The sequence below is a fragment of the Lissotriton helveticus genome, chromosome 8, assembly GCF_964261635.1.
Source record: "Lissotriton helveticus chromosome 8, aLisHel1.1, whole genome shotgun sequence".
In the NCBI taxonomy this organism is placed as follows: Eukaryota; Metazoa; Chordata; class Amphibia; order Caudata; family Salamandridae; genus Lissotriton; species Lissotriton helveticus.
Genome location: NC_136069.1, coordinates 1,541,254,547 through 1,541,272,644, shown reverse-complemented (window position 1 = coordinate 1,541,272,644; position 18,098 = coordinate 1,541,254,547). Strand labels below are relative to the sequence as shown.

The 18,098-nt window shown below is 42.8% G+C and overlaps 17 non-coding genes across 17 annotated transcripts; all 17 read right to left on the bottom strand.

Moving 5' to 3' along the window:
* Positions 1 to 1,039: 1,039 nt before the first annotated feature.
* On the bottom strand, positions 1,040 to 1,122 carry TRNAL-AAG (transfer RNA leucine (anticodon AAG)). Its single transcript has one exon. It is a non-coding gene; the product is annotated as a tRNA-Leu (tRNA).
* A 189-nt stretch (positions 1,123 to 1,311) lies between these two features.
* TRNAL-CAG (transfer RNA leucine (anticodon CAG)) lies at positions 1,312 to 1,394 on the bottom strand. The gene has a single exon. It is a non-coding gene; the product is annotated as a tRNA-Leu (tRNA).
* A 3,942-nt stretch (positions 1,395 to 5,336) lies between these two features.
* Positions 5,337 to 5,419, bottom strand: TRNAL-AAG (transfer RNA leucine (anticodon AAG)). The gene has a single exon. It is a non-coding gene; the product is annotated as a tRNA-Leu (tRNA).
* Positions 5,420 to 5,608: 189 nt separating this feature from the next.
* On the bottom strand, positions 5,609 to 5,691 carry TRNAL-CAG (transfer RNA leucine (anticodon CAG)). The gene has a single exon. It is a non-coding gene; the product is annotated as a tRNA-Leu (tRNA).
* Positions 5,692 to 6,323: 632 nt separating this feature from the next.
* TRNAL-UAG (transfer RNA leucine (anticodon UAG)) lies at positions 6,324 to 6,406 on the bottom strand. The gene has a single exon. It is a non-coding gene; the product is annotated as a tRNA-Leu (tRNA).
* A 1,026-nt stretch (positions 6,407 to 7,432) lies between these two features.
* TRNAL-AAG (transfer RNA leucine (anticodon AAG)) lies at positions 7,433 to 7,515 on the bottom strand. The gene has a single exon. It is a non-coding gene; the product is annotated as a tRNA-Leu (tRNA).
* A 191-nt stretch (positions 7,516 to 7,706) lies between these two features.
* Positions 7,707 to 7,789, bottom strand: TRNAL-CAG (transfer RNA leucine (anticodon CAG)). The gene has a single exon. It is a non-coding gene; the product is annotated as a tRNA-Leu (tRNA).
* A 632-nt stretch (positions 7,790 to 8,421) lies between these two features.
* On the bottom strand, positions 8,422 to 8,504 carry TRNAL-UAG (transfer RNA leucine (anticodon UAG)). The gene has a single exon. It is a non-coding gene; the product is annotated as a tRNA-Leu (tRNA).
* A 1,026-nt stretch (positions 8,505 to 9,530) lies between these two features.
* On the bottom strand, positions 9,531 to 9,613 carry TRNAL-AAG (transfer RNA leucine (anticodon AAG)). The gene has a single exon. It is a non-coding gene; the product is annotated as a tRNA-Leu (tRNA).
* A 191-nt stretch (positions 9,614 to 9,804) lies between these two features.
* TRNAL-CAG (transfer RNA leucine (anticodon CAG)) lies at positions 9,805 to 9,887 on the bottom strand. Its single transcript has one exon. It is a non-coding gene; the product is annotated as a tRNA-Leu (tRNA).
* Positions 9,888 to 11,900: 2,013 nt separating this feature from the next.
* Positions 11,901 to 11,983, bottom strand: TRNAL-CAG (transfer RNA leucine (anticodon CAG)). Its single transcript has one exon. It is a non-coding gene; the product is annotated as a tRNA-Leu (tRNA).
* Positions 11,984 to 12,615: 632 nt separating this feature from the next.
* On the bottom strand, positions 12,616 to 12,698 carry TRNAL-UAG (transfer RNA leucine (anticodon UAG)). Its single transcript has one exon. It is a non-coding gene; the product is annotated as a tRNA-Leu (tRNA).
* A 1,026-nt stretch (positions 12,699 to 13,724) lies between these two features.
* On the bottom strand, positions 13,725 to 13,807 carry TRNAL-AAG (transfer RNA leucine (anticodon AAG)). The gene has a single exon. It is a non-coding gene; the product is annotated as a tRNA-Leu (tRNA).
* Positions 13,808 to 13,998: 191 nt separating this feature from the next.
* TRNAL-CAG (transfer RNA leucine (anticodon CAG)) lies at positions 13,999 to 14,081 on the bottom strand. Its single transcript has one exon. It is a non-coding gene; the product is annotated as a tRNA-Leu (tRNA).
* A 632-nt stretch (positions 14,082 to 14,713) lies between these two features.
* Positions 14,714 to 14,796, bottom strand: TRNAL-UAG (transfer RNA leucine (anticodon UAG)). Its single transcript has one exon. It is a non-coding gene; the product is annotated as a tRNA-Leu (tRNA).
* Positions 14,797 to 16,094: 1,298 nt separating this feature from the next.
* Positions 16,095 to 16,177, bottom strand: TRNAL-CAG (transfer RNA leucine (anticodon CAG)). Its single transcript has one exon. It is a non-coding gene; the product is annotated as a tRNA-Leu (tRNA).
* Positions 16,178 to 17,917: 1,740 nt separating this feature from the next.
* On the bottom strand, positions 17,918 to 18,000 carry TRNAL-AAG (transfer RNA leucine (anticodon AAG)). Its single transcript has one exon. It is a non-coding gene; the product is annotated as a tRNA-Leu (tRNA).
* Between the last annotated feature and the right edge of the window lie 98 nt (positions 18,001 to 18,098).

The following is an 18,098-nucleotide window of genomic DNA, read 5'->3' as shown; positions in this document are numbered from 1 at the left end:
CGGCCATCCTGACAGTGAAGAGTCCTAAGAAATGTATAAAAGTCACTCAGAAATTTCTGCGTCCATGCAAGCTTGAAATAATTTCAACCTTCAAACACAAGGTGCAACTTTTTGCACAGGACAATAAACACAGAAGATCACATATGAAAGCATTTCATTTCACAGGTGTACTGTTTTTATGCTTTTAGAATAACTTATACCTCTCACCAGCTATTTAGGGTTCTGTATCCTACTCACAAAATTACCTTGCCTGCGACCTTTCTCTCTATACACAAACAACTACTGCTCAGGAAGTAGGAAGGCAGAAGGTGGGGCAGTTTATGCAGATTTATGCTGGCAATGTGCCTTGCACATTCATGCAGAATTTCTAGATCCTTGCTTGAAACAAGAGAGCAGGCCTTGTTTCAGATCAACTGTCCCTAGCAAGGAACGTCTGAGCACATCCATTCTTTTGCTCTCTAGCCCCTGGCTTGGGACTCACCCTCACTGCCTGAGGAGTGAAGTTCTGCATACCAACGTTGCATAGAAGGTATGTTTGTGATTGGTTTGAGATGGGTGGGAGGTCAAGAGCAGGGAAAAGCAAGTCACTTTCACTTCTAGTCTCCTCTTCTATGCCTACCTGCCGTTCACTCACTCTGTCTTTGTTTCATTCTCTCCTTCCTCAACACCCCATCTCACTCACTCGCTCTATCATTTGTGCTCTTTCCCCTTGCTCTTCATTTCATAGTGGAAACATCTCTTGAATGGATCATTAGAAAATGAGGTTACATAAAATTAAAAATCTACTTATTGGAAACCAAAAATATCACAAGACTGAATGTAAGCCATTTCTTCAATAAAAGGGATTTTTTAGGCACCCCCCAAAAAACACATAAAACACCACTAGTGCTAGAAGAATATTATACGAGCTTGAAGACAGAATTGGGCAAATTCATTTGCAGTTGAAACTGAAGTTTGGTACTTATTCAGATATTATATGCACTGCCAATTTTTAGCTGAGATTCTGAAGGAACGCAGAGACAAAATGGACATAAAGTTTTGTCAGAAGTGGGATTCGAACCCACGCCTCCAGGAGAGACTGCGGCCTTAACGCAGCGCCTTAGACCACTCGGCCATCCTGACCACATGTTGCTTGTCCATCTACATAGTGAGAAAGATAGTGTGAACAAAAAAAACACACATCTTAGGCCATAAGTGGCTATAGCAAGAAAAAAACTCACTGCACTTTTCCAAAAAGACAACCATATAAGCCCATGTGAGGGAAATGATCTGATTTTCTCCCTCAAGAAAATAGAAGATTAAACACAGGTTTGTCAGAAGTGGGATTTGAACCCACGCCTCCAGAAGAGACTGCATCCTGAACGCAGCGCCTTAGACCACTCAGCCATCCTGACTTGCTTTTGCAGCACCTTCCACAAGCCAGACAGCCATGCAAGTTTGGTACCGAAAAGGCATGCCCTCAATTTATTTATCCCATTATAAGCATTTCCAACAGATCTTTGAACAATCCATACAGAGCAGTACCTATGAAGAACTCTTTAGACCTTTAAAGCGTACAAAGAGAAAGTGCTATTCACCAGCCACTTGAACGGCCCAAAGCTGCTTTGAAATTGAGTCAACAGCCACATCTTGGCTGACTAAAGCAAATTCAACAAGGGATCTCAATGTCACAACATAGGGTGGAATTCGCAAATCTAAGTAGCCCCTGATCACTGCCCTGAGGAAATTGCTGTAAGTGTGCTGGAGTCCAGTTGTCTACCATGTGCTTGGCATTCTTCCAAATGTGTATGGCCTGTCTGGCCAGGGAATACAAGAGAATGACTCTTCTAGATGAGCTCTTACATGGGTCATAAGCTCATTTGGTAAGGATTGCACTTTATCAGCAAGACTTTGTACAACAGAAATATATGAGAAACCCAAGCTCTCTTGACTAGACGAGGACAGAATAAAGTCCCAGGTGAAGACGAACAGAAGCAACTTCCATCAGATGTTATCCTGATGAAGAAGATTATATCTCCAAAAGTCATTTCAGAAGTGGGATTCGAACCCACACCCCCAGAGGAGACTGCAGTCTAAACACAGCGCCTTAGACCACTCAGCCATCCTGACAGTGAAGAGTCTTAAGAAATGTATAAAAGTCACTCAGAAATTTCTGCGTCCATGCAAGCTTGAAATAATTTCAACCTTCAAACACAAGGTGCAACTTTTTGCACAGGACAATAAACACAGAAGATCACATATGAAAGCATTTCATTTCACAGGTGTACTGTTTTTATGCTTTTAGAATAACTTATACCTCTCACCAGCTATTTAGGGTTCTGTATCCTACTCACAAAATTACCTTGCCTGCGACCTTTCTCTCTATACACAAACAACTACTGCTCAGGAAGTAGGAAGGCAGAAGGTGGGGCAGTTTATGCAAATTTATGCTGTCAATGTGCCTTGCACATTCATGCAGAATTTCTAGATCCTTGCTGGAAACAAGAGAGCAGGCCTTGTTTCAGATCAACTGTCCCTAGCAAGGAACTTCTGAGCACATCCATTCTTTTGCTCTCTAGCCCCTGGCTTGGGACTCACCCTCACTGGCTGAGGAGTGAAGTTCTGCATACCAACGTTGCATAGAGGGTATGTTTGTGATTGGTTTGAGATGGGTGGGAGGTCAAGAGCAGGGAAAAGCAAGTCACTTTCACTTCTAGTCTCCTCTTCTGTGCCTACCTGCCGTTCACTCACTCTGTCTTTGTTTCATTCTCTCCTTCCTCAACACCCCATCTCACTCACTCGCTCTGAGCAGGATGGGTGGCCGTTCTTTTAGGGTTCTAGCGGCTGGCCTATGGAACTCGCTACCAGTTCACATTCGAGCTCTTGAGGATATGTTTGCCTTCAGGCAGGCCATTAAAACTTTCCTCTTTCCAGTTTCTGGCTAATCTTTTTAGTGTGTTATGTTATAGCATCTGTCAAAGCGCCAGGACGCCCCTTTGCTGGGGCAGCTGTGCGCTCTAGAAATTTTAATAACATAACATAACATAACATTTGTGCTCTTTCCCCTTGCTCTTCATTTCATAGTGGAAACATCTCTAGAATGGATCATTAGAAAATGAGGTTACATAAAATTAAAAATCTACTTATTGGAAACCAAAAATATCACAAGACTGAATGTAAGCCATTTCTTCAATAAAAGGGATTTTTTAGGCACCCCCCAAAAAACACATAAAACACCACTAGTGCTAGAAGAATATTATAAGAGCTTGAAGACAGAATTGTGCAAATTCATTTGCAGTTGAAACTGAAGTTTGGTACTTATTCAGATATTTTATGCACTGCCAATTTTTAGCTTAGATTCTGAAGGAACGCAGAGACAAAATGGACTTAAAGTTTTGTCAGAAGTGGGACTCGAACCCACGCCTCGAGGAGAGACTGCGGCCTTAACTCAGCGCCTTAGACCACTCGGCCATCCTGACCACATGTTGCTTGTCCATCTACATAGTGAGAAAGATAGTGTGAACAAAAAAAACACACATCTTAGGCCATAAGTGGCTATAGCAAGAAAAAAACTCACTGCACTTTTCCAAAAAGACAACCATATAAGCCCATGTGAGGGAAATGATCTGATTTTCTCCCTCAAGAAAAAAGAAGATTAAACACAGGTTTGTCAGAAGTGGGATTTGAACCCACGCCTCCAGAAGAGACTGCGACCTGAACGCAGCGCCTTAGACAACTTACACAAGCCAGACAGCCATGCAAGTGGGGTACCGAAAAGGCATGCCCTCAATTTATTTATCCCATTATAAGCATTTCCAACAGATCTTTGAACAATCCATACAGAGCAGTACCTATGAAGAACTCTTTAGACCTTTAAAGCGTACAAAGAGAAAGTGCTATTCACCAGCCACTTGAACGGCCCAAAGCTACTTTGAAATTGAGTCAACAGCCACATCTTGGCTGACTAGAGCAAATTCAACAAGGGAGCTCAATGTCACAACATAGGGTGGAATACGCAAATCTAAGCAGCCCCTGATCACAGCCCTAAGGACATTGCTGTAAGTGTGCTGGAGTACAGCTGTCTACCAGGTGCTTGGCATTCTTCCAAATTTGCATGGCCTGTCTGGCCAGGGAATACAAGAGCATGACTCTTCTAGATGAGCTCTTACATGGGTCCTAAGCTCATTTGGTAAGGATTGCACTTTATGAGCAAGACTTTGTACAACAGAAATATATGAGAAACCCAAGCTCTCTTGACTAGACGAGGACGAAATAACGTCCCAGGTGAAGACGAACAGATGCAACTTCCATCAGATGTTATCCTGATGAAGAAGATTATATCTCCAAAAGTCATTTCAGAAGTGGGATTCGAACCCACACCTCCAGAGGAGACTGCACCCTAAACACAGCGCCTTAGTCCACTCGGCCATCCTGACAGTGAAGAGGCCTAAGAAATGTATAAAAGTCACTCAGAAATGTCTGCGTCCATGCAAGCTTGAAATAATTTCAACCTTCAAACACAAGGTGCAACTTTTTGCACAGGACAATAAACACAGAAGATCACATATGAAAGCATTTCATTTCACAGGTGTACTGTTTTTATGCTTTTAGAATAACTTATACCTCTCACCAGCTATTTAGGGTTCTGTATCCTACTCACAAAATTATCTTGCCTGCGACCTCTCTCTTTATACACAAACAACTACTGCTCAGGAAGTAGGAAGGCAGAAGGTGGGGCAGTTTATGCAAATTTATGCTGTCAATGTGCCTTGCAGATTCATGCAGAATTTCTAGATCCTTGCTGGAAACAAGAGAGCAGGCCTTGTTTCAGATCAACTGTCCCTAGCAAGGAACGTCTGAGCACATCCATTCTTTTTGCTCTCTAGCCCCTGGCTTGGGACTCACCCTCACTGGCTGAGGAGTGAAGTTCTGCATACCAACGTTGCATAGAAGGTATGTTTGTGATTGGTTTGAGATGGGTGGGAGGTCAAGAGCAGCACTCGCTCTATCATTTGTGCTCTTTCCCCTTGCTCTTCATTTCATAGTGGAAACATCTCTTGAATGGATCATTAGAAAATGAGGTTACATAAAATTAAAAATCTACTTATTGGAAACCAAAAATATCACAAGACTGAATGTAAGCCATTTCTTCAATAAAAGGGATTTTTTAGGCACCCCCCAAAAAACACATAAAACACCACTAGTGCTAGAAGAATATTATACGAGCTTGAAGACAGAATTGGGCAAATTCATTTGCAGTTGAAACTGAAGTTTGGTACTTATTCAGATATTATATGCACTGCCAATTTTTAGCTGAGATTCTGAAGGAACGCAGAGACAAAATGGACTTAAAGGTTTGTCAGAAGTGGGATTCGAACCCACGCCTCCAGAAGAGACTGCGGCCTTAACGCAGCGCCTTAGACCACTCGGCCATCCTGACCACATGTTGCTTGTCCATCTACATAGTGAGAAAGATAGTGTGAACAAAAAAAACACACATCTTAGGCCATAAGTGGCTATAGCAAGAAAAAAACTCACTGCACTTTTCCAAAAAGACAACCATATAAGCCCATGTGAGGGAAATGATCTGATTTTCTCCCTCAAGAAAAAAGAAGATTAAACACAGGTTTGTCAGAAGTGGGATTTGAACCCACGCCTCCAGAAGAGACTGCGTCCTGAACGCAGCGCCTTAGACCACTCAGCCATCCTGACTTGCATTTGCAGCACCTTCCACAAGCCAGACAGCCATGCAAGTTTGGTACCGAAAAGGCATGCCCTCAATTTATTTATCCCATTATAAGCATTTCCAACAGATCTTTGAACAATCCATACAGAGCAGTACCTATGAAGAACTCTTTAGACCTTTAAAGCGTACAAAGAGAAAGTGCTATTCACCAGCCACTTGAACGGCCCAAAGCTGCTTTGAAATTGAGTCAACAGCCACATCTTGGCTGACTAAAGCAAATTCAACAAGGGAGCTCAATGTCACAAAATAGGGTGGAATACGCAAATCTAAGCAGCCCCTGATCACAGCCCTGAGGACATTGCTGTAAGTGTGCTGGAGTACAGCTGTCTACCAGGTGCTTGGCATTCTTCCAAATTTGCATGGCCTGTCTGGCCAGGGAATACAAGAGCGTGACTCTTCTAGATGAGCTCTTACATGGGTCCTAAGCTCATTTGGTAAGGATAGCACTTTATCAGCAAGACTTTGTACAACAGAAATATATGAGAAACCCAAGCTCTCTTGACTAGACGAGGACGGAATAACGTCCCAGGTGAAGACGAACAGATGCAACTTCCATCAGATGTTATCCTGATGAAGAAGATTATATCTCCAAAAGTCATGTCAGAAGTGGGATTCGAACCCACGCCTCCAGAGGAGACCGCGGCCTAAACACAGCGCCTTAGACCACTCGGCCATCCTGACAGTGGAGAGTCCTAAGAAATGTATTAAAGTCACTCAGAAATTTCTGCGTCCATGCAAGTTTGAAATAATTTCAACCTTCAAACACAAGGTGCAACTTTTTGCACAGGACAATAAACACAGAAGATCACATATGAAAGCATTTCATTTCACAGGTGTACTGTTTTTATGCTTTTAGAATAACTTATACCTCTCAGCAGCTATTTAGGGTTCTGTATCCTACTCACAAAATTACCTTGCCTGCGACCTCTCTCTTTATACACAAACAACTACTGCTCAGGAAGTAGGAAGGCAGAAGGTGGGGCAGTTTATGCAAATTTATGCTGTCAATGTGCCTTGCAGATTCATGCAGAATTTCTAGATCCTTGCTGGAAACAAGAGAGCAGGCCTTGTTTCAGATCAACTGTCCCTAGCAAGGAACGTCTGAGCACATCCATTCTTTTGCTCTCTAGCCCCTGGCTTGGGACTCACCCTCACTGGCTGAGGAGTGAAGTTCTGCATTCCAACGTTGAATAGAAGGTATGTTTGTGATTGGTTTGAGATGGGTGGGAGGTCAAGAGCAGGGAAAAGCAAGTCACCTTCACTTCTAGTCTCCTCTTCTATGCCTACCTGCCGTTCACTCACTCTGTCTTTGTTTCATTCTCTCCTTCCTCAACACCCCATCTCACTCACTGGCTCTATCATTTGTGCTCTTTCCCCTTGCTCTTCATTTCATAGTGGAAACATCTCTTGAATGGATCATTAGAAAATGAGGTTACATAAAATTAAAAATCTACTTATTGGAAACCAAAAATATCACAAGACTGAATGTAAGCCATTTCTTCAATAAAAGGGATATTTTAGGCACCCCCCAAAAAACACATAAAACACCACTAGTGCTAGAAGAATATTATACGAGCTTGAAGACAGAATTGGGCAAATTCATTTGCAGTTGAAACTGAAGTTTGGTACTTATTCAGATATTATATGCACTGCCAATTTTTAGCTGAGATTCTGAAGGAACGCAGAGACAAAATGGACTTAAAGTTTTGTCAGAAGTGGGATTCGAACCCACGCCTCCAGGAGAGACTGCGGCCTTAACGCAGCGCCTTAGACCACTCGGCCATCCTGACCACATGTTGCTTGTTCATCTACATAGTGAGAAAGATAGTGTGAACAAAAAAAAACACACATCTTAGGCCATGAGTGGCTATAGCAAGAAAAAAAACTCACTGCACTTTTCCAAAAAGACAACCATATAAGCCCATGTGAGGGAAATGATCTGATTTTCTCCCTCAAGAAAAAAGAAGATTAAACACAGGTTTGTCAGAAGTGGGATTTGAACCCACGCCTCCAGAAGAGACTGCGACCTGAACGCAGCGCCTTAGACCACTCGGCCATCCTGACGTGCAATTGCAGCACCTTCCACAAGCCAGACAGCCATGCAAGTGGGGTACCGAAAAGGCATGCCCTCAATTTATTTATCCCATTATAAGCATTTCCAACAGATCTTTGAACAATCCATACAGAGCAGTACCTATGAAGAACTCTTTAGACCTTTAATGAGTACAAAGAGAAAGTGCTATTCACCAGCCACTTGAACGGCCCAAAGCTGCTTTGAAATTGAGTCAACAGCCACATCTTGGCTGACTAAAGCAAATTCAACAAGGGAGCTCAATGTCACAAAATAGGGTGGAATACGCAAATCTAAGCAGCCCCTGATCACAGCCCTGAGGACATTGCTGTAAGTGTGCTGGAGTACAGCTGTCTACCAGGTGCTTGGCATTCTTCCAAATTTGCATGGCCTGTCTGGCCAGGGAATACAAGAGCGTGACTCTTCTAGATGAGCTCTTACATGGGTCCTAAGCTCATTTGGTAAGGATAGCACTTTATCAGCAAGACTTTGTACAACAGAAATATATGAGAAACCCAAGCTCTCTTGACTAGACGAGGACGGAATAACGTCCCAGGTGAAGACGAACAGATGCAACTTCCATCAGATGTTATCCTGATGAAGAAGATTATATCTCCAAAAGTCATGTCAGAAGTGGGATTCGAACCCACGCCTCCAGAGGAGACCACGGCCTAAACACAGCGCCTTAGACCACTCGGCCATCCTGACAGTGAAGAGTCCTAAGAAATGTATTAAAGTCACTCAGAAATTTCTGCGTCCATGCAAGTTTGAAATATTTTCAACCTTCAAACACAAGGTGCAACTTTTTGCACAGGACAATAAACACAGAAGATCACATATGAAAGCATTTCATTTCACAGGTGTACTGTTTTTATGCTTTTAGAATAACTTATACCTCTCAGCAGCTATTTAGGGTTCTGTATCCTACTCACAAAATTACCTTGCCTGCGACCTCTCTCTTTATACACAAACAACTACTGCTCAGGAAGTAGGAAGGCAGAAGGTGGGGCAGTTTATGCAAATTTATGCTGTCAATGTGCCTTGCAGATTCATGCAGAATTTCTAGATCCTTGCTGGAAACAAGAGAGCAGGCCTTGTTTCAGATCAACTGTCCCTAGCAAGGAACGTCTGAGCACATCCATTCTTTTGCTCTCTAGCCCCTGGCTTGGGACTCACCCTCACTGGCTGAGGAGTGAAGTTCTGCATTCCAACGTTGAATAGAAGGTATGTTTGTGATTGGTTTGAGATGGGTGGGAGGTCAAGAGCAGGGAAAAGCAAGTCACCTTCACTTCTAGTCTCCTCTTCTATGCCTACCTGCCGTTCACTCACTCTGTCTTTGTTTCATTCTCTCCTTCCTCAACACCCCATCTCACTCACTGGCTCTATCATTTGTGCTCTTTCCCCTTGCTCTTCATTTCATAGTGGAAACATCTCTTGAATGGATCATTAGAAAATGAGGTTACATAAAATTAAAAATCTACTTATTGGAAACCAAAAATATCACAAGACTGAATGTAAGCCATTTCTTCAATAAAAGGGATATTTTAGGCACCCCCCAAAAAACACATAAAACACCACTAGTGCTAGAAGAATATTATACGAGCTTGAAGACAGAATTGGGCAAATTCATTTGCAGTTGAAACTGAAGTTTGGTACTTATTCAGATATTATATGCACTGCCAATTTTTAGCTGAGATTCTGAAGGAACGCAGAGACAAAATGGACTTAAAGTTTTGTCAGAAGTGGGATTCGAACCCACGCCTCCAGGAGAGACTGCGGCCTTAACGCAGCGCCTTAGACCACTCGGCCATCCTGACCACATGTTGCTTGTTCATCTACATAGTGAGAAAGATAGTGTGAACAAAAAAAAACACACATCTTAGGCCATGAGTGGCTATAGCAAGAAAAAAAACTCACTGCACTTTTCCAAAAAGACAACCATATAAGCCCATGTGAGGGAAATGATCTGATTTTCTCCCTCAAGAAAAAAGAAGATTAAACACAGGTTTGTCAGAAGTGGGATTTGAACCCACGCCTCCAGAAGAGACTGCGACCTGAACGCAGCGCCTTAGACCACTCGGCCATCCTGACTTGCAATTGCAGCACCTTCCACAAGCCAGACAGCCATGCAAGTGGGGTACCGAAAAGGCATGCCCTCAATTTATTTATCCCATTATAAGCATTTCCAACAGATCTTTGAACAATCCATACAGAGCAGTACCTATGAAGAACTCTTTAGACCTTTAATGAGTACAAAGAGAAAGTGCTATTCACCAGCCACTTGAACGGCCCAAAGCTGCTTTGAAATTGAGTCAACAGCCACATCTTGGCTGACTAAAGCAAATTCAACAAGGGAGCTCAATGTCACAACATAGGGTGGAATACACAAATCTAAGCAGCCCCTGATCACAGCCCTGAGGACATTGCTGTAAGTGTGCTGGAGTACAGCTGTCTACCAGGTGCTTGGCATTCTTCCAAATTTGCATGGCCTGTCTGGCCAGGGAATACAAGAGCATGACTCTTCTAGATGAGCTCTTACATGGGTCCTAAGCTCATTTGGTAAGGATTGCACTTTATCAGCAAGACTTTGTAAAACAGAAATATATGAGAAACCCAAGCTCTCTTGACTAGACGAGGACGGAATAACGTCCCAGGTGAAGACGAAGAGATGCAACTTCCATCAGATGTTATCCTGATGAAGAAGATTATATCTCCAAAAGTCATTTCAGAAGTGGGATTCGAGCCCACGCCTCCAGAGGAGACTGCAGCCTAAACACAGCACCTTAGACCACTCGGCCATCCTGACAGTGAAGAGTCCTAAGAAATGTATAAAAGTCACTCAGAAATTTCTGCGTCCATGCAAGCTTGAAATAATTTCAACCTTCAAACACAAGGTGCAACTTTTTGCACAGGACAATAAACACAGAAGATCACATATGAAAGCATTTCATTTCACAGGTGTACTGTTTTTATGCTTTTAGAATAACTTATACCTCTCACCAGCTATTTAGGGTTCTGTATCCTACTCACAAAATTATCTTGCCTGCGACCTCTCTCTTTATACACAAACAACTATTGCTCAGGAAGTAGGAAGGCAGAAGGTGGGGCAGTTTATGCAAATTTATGCTGTCAATGTGCCTTGCAGATTCATGCAGAATTTCTAGATCCTTGCTGGAAACAAGAGAGCAGGCCTTGTTTCAGATCAACTGTCCCTAGCAAGGAACGTCTGAGCACATCCATTCTTTTGCTCTCTAGCCCCTGGCTTGGGACTCACCCTCACTGGCTGAGGAGTGAAGTTCTGCATACCAACGTTGCATAGAAGGTATGTTTGTGATTGGTTTGAGATGGGTGGGAGGTCAAGAGCAGGGAAAAGCAAGTCACCTTCACTTCTAGTCTCCTCTTCTATGCCTACCTGCCGTTCACTCACTCTGTCTTTGTTTCATTCTCTCCTTTCTCAACACCCCATCTCACTCACTGGCTCTATCATTTGTGCTCTTTCCCCTTGCTCTTCATTTCATAGTGGAAACATCTCTTGAATGGATCATTAGAAAATGAGGTTACATAAAATTAAAAATCTACTTATTGGAAACCAAAAATATCACAAGACTGAATGTAAGCCATTTCTTCAATAAAAGGGATTTTTTAGGCACCCCCCAAAAAACACATAAAACACCACTAGTGCTAGAAGAATATTATACGAGCTTGAAGACAGAATTGGGCAAATTCATTTGCAGTTGACACTGAAGTTTGGTACTTATTCAGATATTATATGCACTGCCAATTTTTAGCTGAGAATCTGAAGGAACGCAGAGACAAAATGGACATAAAGTTTTGTCAGAAGTGGGATTCGAACCCACGCCTCCAGGAGAGACTGCGACATTAACGCAGCGCCTTTGACCACTCGGCCATCCTGACCACATGTTGCTTGTCCATCTACATAGTGAGAAAGATAGTGTGAACAAAAAAAACACACATCTTAGGCCATAAGTGGCTATAGCAAGAAAAAAACTCACTGCACTTTTCCAAAAAGACAACCATATAAGCCCATGTGAGGGAAATGATCTGATTTTCTCCCTCAAGAAAAAAGAAGATTAAACACAGGTTTGTCAGAAGTGGGATTTGAACCCACAACTCCAGAAGAGACTGCGACCTGAACGCAGCGCCTTAGACCACTCGGCCATCCTGACTTGCATTTGCAGGACCTTCCACAAGCCAGACAGCCATGCAAGTTTGGTACCGAAAAAGCATGCCCTCAATTTATTTATCCCATTATAAGCATTTCCAACAGATCTTTGAACAATCCATACAGAGCAGTACCTATTAAGAACTCTTTAGACCTTTAAAGCGTACAAAGAGAAAGTGCTATTCACCAGCCACTTGAACGGCCCAAAGCTGCTTTGAAATTGAGTCAACAGCCACATCTTGGCTGACTAAAGCAAATTCAACAAGGGAGCTCAATGTCACAACATAGGGTGGAATACGCAAATCTAAGCAGCCCCTGATCACAGCCCTGAGGACATTGCTGTAAGTGTGCTGGAGTACAGCTGTCTACCAGGTGCTTGGCATTCTTCCAAATTTGCATGGCCTGTCTGGCCAGGGAATACAAGAGCATGACTCTTCTAGATGAGCTCTTACATGGGTCCTAAGCTCATTTGGTAAGGATTGCACTTTATCAGCAAGACTTTGTACAACAGAAATATATGAGAAACCCAAGCTCTCTTGACTAGACGAGGACGGAATAACGTCCCAGGTGAAGACGAACAGATGCAACTTCCATCAGATGTTATCCTGATGAAGAAGATTATATCTCCAAAAGTCATGTCAGAAGTGGGATTCGAACCCACGCCTCCAGAGGAGACCGCGGCCTAAACACAGCGCCTTAGACCACTCGGCCATCCTGACAGTGGAGAGTCCTAAGAAATGTATTAAAGTCACTCAGAAATTTCTGCGTCCATGCAAGTTTGAAATAATTTCAACCTTCAAACACAAGGTGCAACTTTTTGCACAGGACAATAAACACAGAAGATCACATATGAAAGCATTTCATTTCACAGGTGTACTGTTTTTATGCTTTTAGAATAACTTATACCTCTCAGCAGCTATTTAGGGTTCTGTATCCTACTCACAAAATTACCTTGCCTGCGACCTCTCTCTTTATACACAAACAACTACTGCTCAGGAAGTAGGAAGGCAGAAGGTGGGGCAGTTTATGCAAATTTATGCTGTCAATGTGCCTTGCAGATTCATGCAGAATTTCTAGATCCTTGCTGGAAACAAGAGAGCAGGCCTTGTTTCAGATCAACTGTCCCTAGCAAGGAACGTCTGAGCACATCCATTCTTTTGCTCTCTAGCCCCTGGCTTGGGACTCACCCTCACTGGCTGAGGAGTGAAGTTCTGCATTCCAACGTTGAATAGAAGGTATGTTTGTGATTGGTTTGAGATGGGTGGGAGGTCAAGAGCAGGGAAAAGCAAGTCACCTTCACTTCTAGTCTCCTCTTCTATGCCTACCTGCCGTTCACTCACTCTGTCTTTGTTTCATTCTCTCCTTCCTCAACACCCCATCTCACTCACTGGCTCTATCATTTGTGCTCTTTCCCCTTGCTCTTCATTTCATAGTGGAAACATCTCTTGAATGGATCATTAGAAAATGAGGTTACATAAAATTAAAAATCTACTTATTGGAAACCAAAAATATCACAAGACTGAATGTAAGCCATTTCTTCAATAAAAGGGATATTTTAGGCACCCCCCAAAAAACACATAAAACACCACTAGTGCTAGAAGAATATTATACGAGCTTGAAGACAGAATTGGGCAAATTCATTTGCAGTTGAAACTGAAGTTTGGTACTTATTCAGATATTATATGCACTGCCAATTTTTAGCTGAGATTCTGAAGGAACGCAGAGACAAAATGGACTTAAAGTTTTGTCAGAAGTGGGATTCGAACCCACGCCTCCAGGAGAGACTGCGGCCTTAACGCAGCGCCTTAGACCACTCGGCCATCCTGACCACATGTTGCTTGTTCATCTACATAGTGAGAAAGATAGTGTGAACAAAAAAAAACACACATCTTAGGCCATGAGTGGCTATAGCAAGAAAAAAAACTCACTGCACTTTTCCAAAAAGACAACCATATAAGCCCATGTGAGGGAAATGATCTGATTTTCTCCCTCAAGAAAAAAGAAGATTAAACACAGGTTTGTCAGAAGTGGGATTTGAACCCACGCCTCCAGAAGAGACTGCGACCTGAACGCAGCGCCTTAGACCACTCGGCCATCCTGACTTGCAATTGCAGCACCTTCCACAAGCCAGACAGCCATGCAAGTGGGGTACCGAAAAGGCATGCCCTCAATTTATTTATCCCATTATAAGCATTTCCAACAGATCTTTGAACAATCCATACAGAGCAGTACCTATGAAGAACTCTTTAGACCTTTAATGAGTACAAAGAGAAAGTGCTATTCACCAGCCACTTGAACGGCCCAAAGCTGCTTTGAAATTGAGTCAACAGCCACATCTTGGCTGACTAAAGCAAATTCAACAAGGGAGCTCAATGTCACAACATAGGGTGGAATACACAAATCTAAGCAGCCCCTGATCACAGCCCTGAGGACATTGCTGTAAGTGTGCTGGAGTACAGCTGTCTACCAGGTGCTTGGCATTCTTCCAAATTTGCATGGCCTGTCTGGCCAGGGAATACAAGAGCATGACTCTTCTAGATGAGCTCTTACATGGGTCCTAAGCTCATTTGGTAAGGATTGCACTTTATCAGCAAGACTTTGTAAAACAGAAATATATGAGAAACCCAAGCTCTCTTGACTAGACGAGGACGGAATAACGTCCCAGGTGAAGACGAAGAGATGCAACTTCCATCAGATGTTATCCTGATGAAGAAGATTATATCTCCAAAAGTCATTTCAGAAGTGGGATTCGAACCCACGCCTCCAGAGGAGACTGCAGCCTAAACACAGTGCCTTAGACCACTCGGCCATCCTGACAGTGAAGAGTCCTAAGAAATGTATAAAAGTCACTCAGAAATTTCTGCGTCCATGCAAGCTTGAAATAATTTCAACCTTCAAACACAAGGTGCAACTTTTTGCACAGGACAATAAACACAGAAGATCACATATGAAAGCATTTCATTTCACAGGAGTACTGTTTTTATGCTTTTAGAACAACTTATATCTCTCACCAGCTATTTAGGGTTCTGTATCCTACTCACAAAATTATCTTGCCTGCGACCTCTCTCTTTATACACAAACAATTATTGCTCAGGAAGTAGGAAGGCAGAAGGTGGGGCAGTTTATGCAAATTTATGCTGTCAATGTGCCTTGCAGATTCATGCAGAATTTCTAGATCCTTGCTGGAAACAAGAGAGCAGGCCTTGTTTCAGATCAACTGTCCCTAGCAAGGAACGTCTGAGCACATCCATTCTTTTGCTCTCTAGCCCCTGGCTTGGGACTCACCCTCACTGGCTGAGGAGTGAAGTTCTGCATACCAACGTTGCATAGAAGGTATGTTTGTGATTGGTTTGAGATGGGTGGGATGTCAAGAGCAGGGAAAAGCAAGTCACCTTCACTTCTAGTCTCCTCTTCTATGCCTACCTGCCGTTCACTCACTCTGTCTTTGTTTCATTCTCTCCTTCCTCAACACCCCATCTCACTCACTGGCTCTATCATTTGTGCTCTTTCCCCTTGCTCTTCATTTCATAGTGGAAACATCTCTTGAATGGATCATTAGAAAATGAGGTTACATAAAATTAAAAATCTACTTATTGGAAACCAAAAATATCACAAGACTGAACGTAAGCCATTTCTTCAATAAAAGGGATTTTTTAGGCACCCCCCAAAAAACACATAAAACACCACTAGTGCTAGAAGAATATTATACGAGCTTGAAGACAGAATTGGGCAAATTCATTTGCAGTTGAAACTGAAGTTTGGTACTTATTCAGATATTATATGCACTGCCAATTTTTAGCTGAGATTCTGAAGGAACGCAGTGACAAAATGGACTTAAAGTTTTGTCAGAAGTGGGATTCAAACTCACGCCTCCAGGAGAGACTACGGCCTTAACGCAGCGCCTTAGACCACTCGGCCATCCTGACCACATGTTGCTTTTCCATCTACATAGTGAGAAAGATAGTGTGAACAAAAAAAACACACATCTTAGGCCATAAGTGGCTATAGCAAGAAAAAAACTCACTGCACTTTTCCAAAAAGACAACCATATAAGCCCATGTGAGGGAAATGATCTGATTTTCTCCCTCAAGAAAAAAGAAGATTAAACACAGGTTTGTCAGAAGTGGGATTTGAACCCACGCCTCCAGAAGAGACTGCGACCTGAACGCAGCGCCTTAGACCACTCGGCCATCCTGACTTGCATTTGCAGCACCTTCCACAAGCCAGACAGCCATGCAAGTTTGGTACCGAAAAGGCATGCCCTCAATTTATTTATCCCATTATAAGCATTTCCAACAGATCTTTGAACAATCCATACAGAGCAGTACCTATGAAGAACTCTTTAGACCTTTAAAGCGTACAAAGAGAAAGTGCTATTCACCAGCCACTTGAACGGCCCAAAGCTGCTTTGAAATTGAGTCAACAGCCACATCTTGGCTGACTAAAGCAAATTCAACAAGGGAGCTCAATGTCACAACATAGGGTGGAATACGCAAATCTAAGCAGCCCCTGATCACAGCCCTGAGGACATTGCTGTAAGTGTGCTGGAGTACAGCTGTCTACCAGGTGCTTGGCATTCTTCCAAATTTGCATGGCCTGTCTGGCCAGGGAATACAAGAGCATGACTCTTCTAGATGAGCTCTTACATGGGTCCTAAGCTCATTTGGTAAGGATTGCACTTTATCAGCAAGACTTTGTAAAACAGAAATATATGAGAAACCCAAGCTCTCTTGACTAGACGAGGACGGAATAACGTCCCAGGTGAAGACGAAGAGATGCAACTTCCATCAGAAGTTATCCTGATGAAGAAGATTATATCTCCAAAAGTCATTTCAGAAGTGGGATTCGAACCCACGCCTCCAGAGGAGACTGCAGCCTAAACACAGCGCCTTAGACCACTTGGCCATCCTGACAGTGAAGATTCCTAAGAAATGTATAAAAGTCACTCAGAAATTTCTGCGTCCATGCAAGCTTGAAATAATTTCAACCTTCAATCACAAGGTGCAACTTTTTGCACAGGACAATAAACACAGAAGATCACATATGAAAGCATTTCATTTCACAGGTGTACTGTTTTTATGCTTTTAGAATAACTTATACCTCTCACCAGCTATTTAGGGTTCTGTATCCTACTCACAAAATTATCTTGCCTGCGACCTCTCTCTTTATACACAAACAACTATTGCTCAGGAAGTAGGAAGGCAGAAGGTGGGGCAGTTTATGCAAATTTATGCTGTCAATGTGCCTTGCAGATTCATGCAGAATTTCTAGATCCTTGCTGGAAACAAGAGAGCAGGCCTTGTTTCAGATCAACTGTCCCTAGCAAGGAACGTCTGAGCACATCCATTCTTTTGCTCTCTAGCCCCTGGCTTGGGACTCACCCTCACTGGCTGAGGAGTGAAGTTCTGCATACCAACGTTGCATAGAAGGTATGTTTGTGATTGGTTTGAGATGGGTGGGAGGTCAAGAGCAGGGAAAAGCAAGTCACCTTCACTTCTAGTCTCCTCTTCTATGCCTACCTGCCGTTCACTCACTCTGTCTTTGTTTCATTCTCTCCTTTCTCAACACCCATCTCACTCACTGGCTCTATCATTTGTGCTCTTTCCCCTTGCTCTTCATTTCATAGTGGAAACATCTCTTGAATGGATCATTAGAAAATGAGGTTACATAAAATTAAAAATCTACTTATTGGAAACCAAAAATATCACAAGACTGAATGTAAGCCATTTCTTCAATAAAAGGGATTTTTTAGGCACCCCCCAAAAAACACATAAAACACCACTAGTGCTAGAAGAATATTATACGAGCTTGAAGACAGAATTGGGCAAATTCATTTGCAGTTGACACTGAAGTTTGGTACTTTTTCAGATATTATATGCACTGCCAATTTTTAGCTGAGAATCTGAAGGAACGCAGAGACAAAATGGACATAAAGTTTTGTCAGAAGTGGGATTCGAACCCACGCCTCCAGGAGAGACTGCGGCCTTAACGCAGCGCCTTAGACCACTCGGCCATCCTGACCACATGCTGCTTGTCCATCTACATAGTGAGAAAGATAGTGTGAACAAAAAAAACACACATCTTAGGCCATAAGTGGCTATAGCAAGAAAAAAACTCAC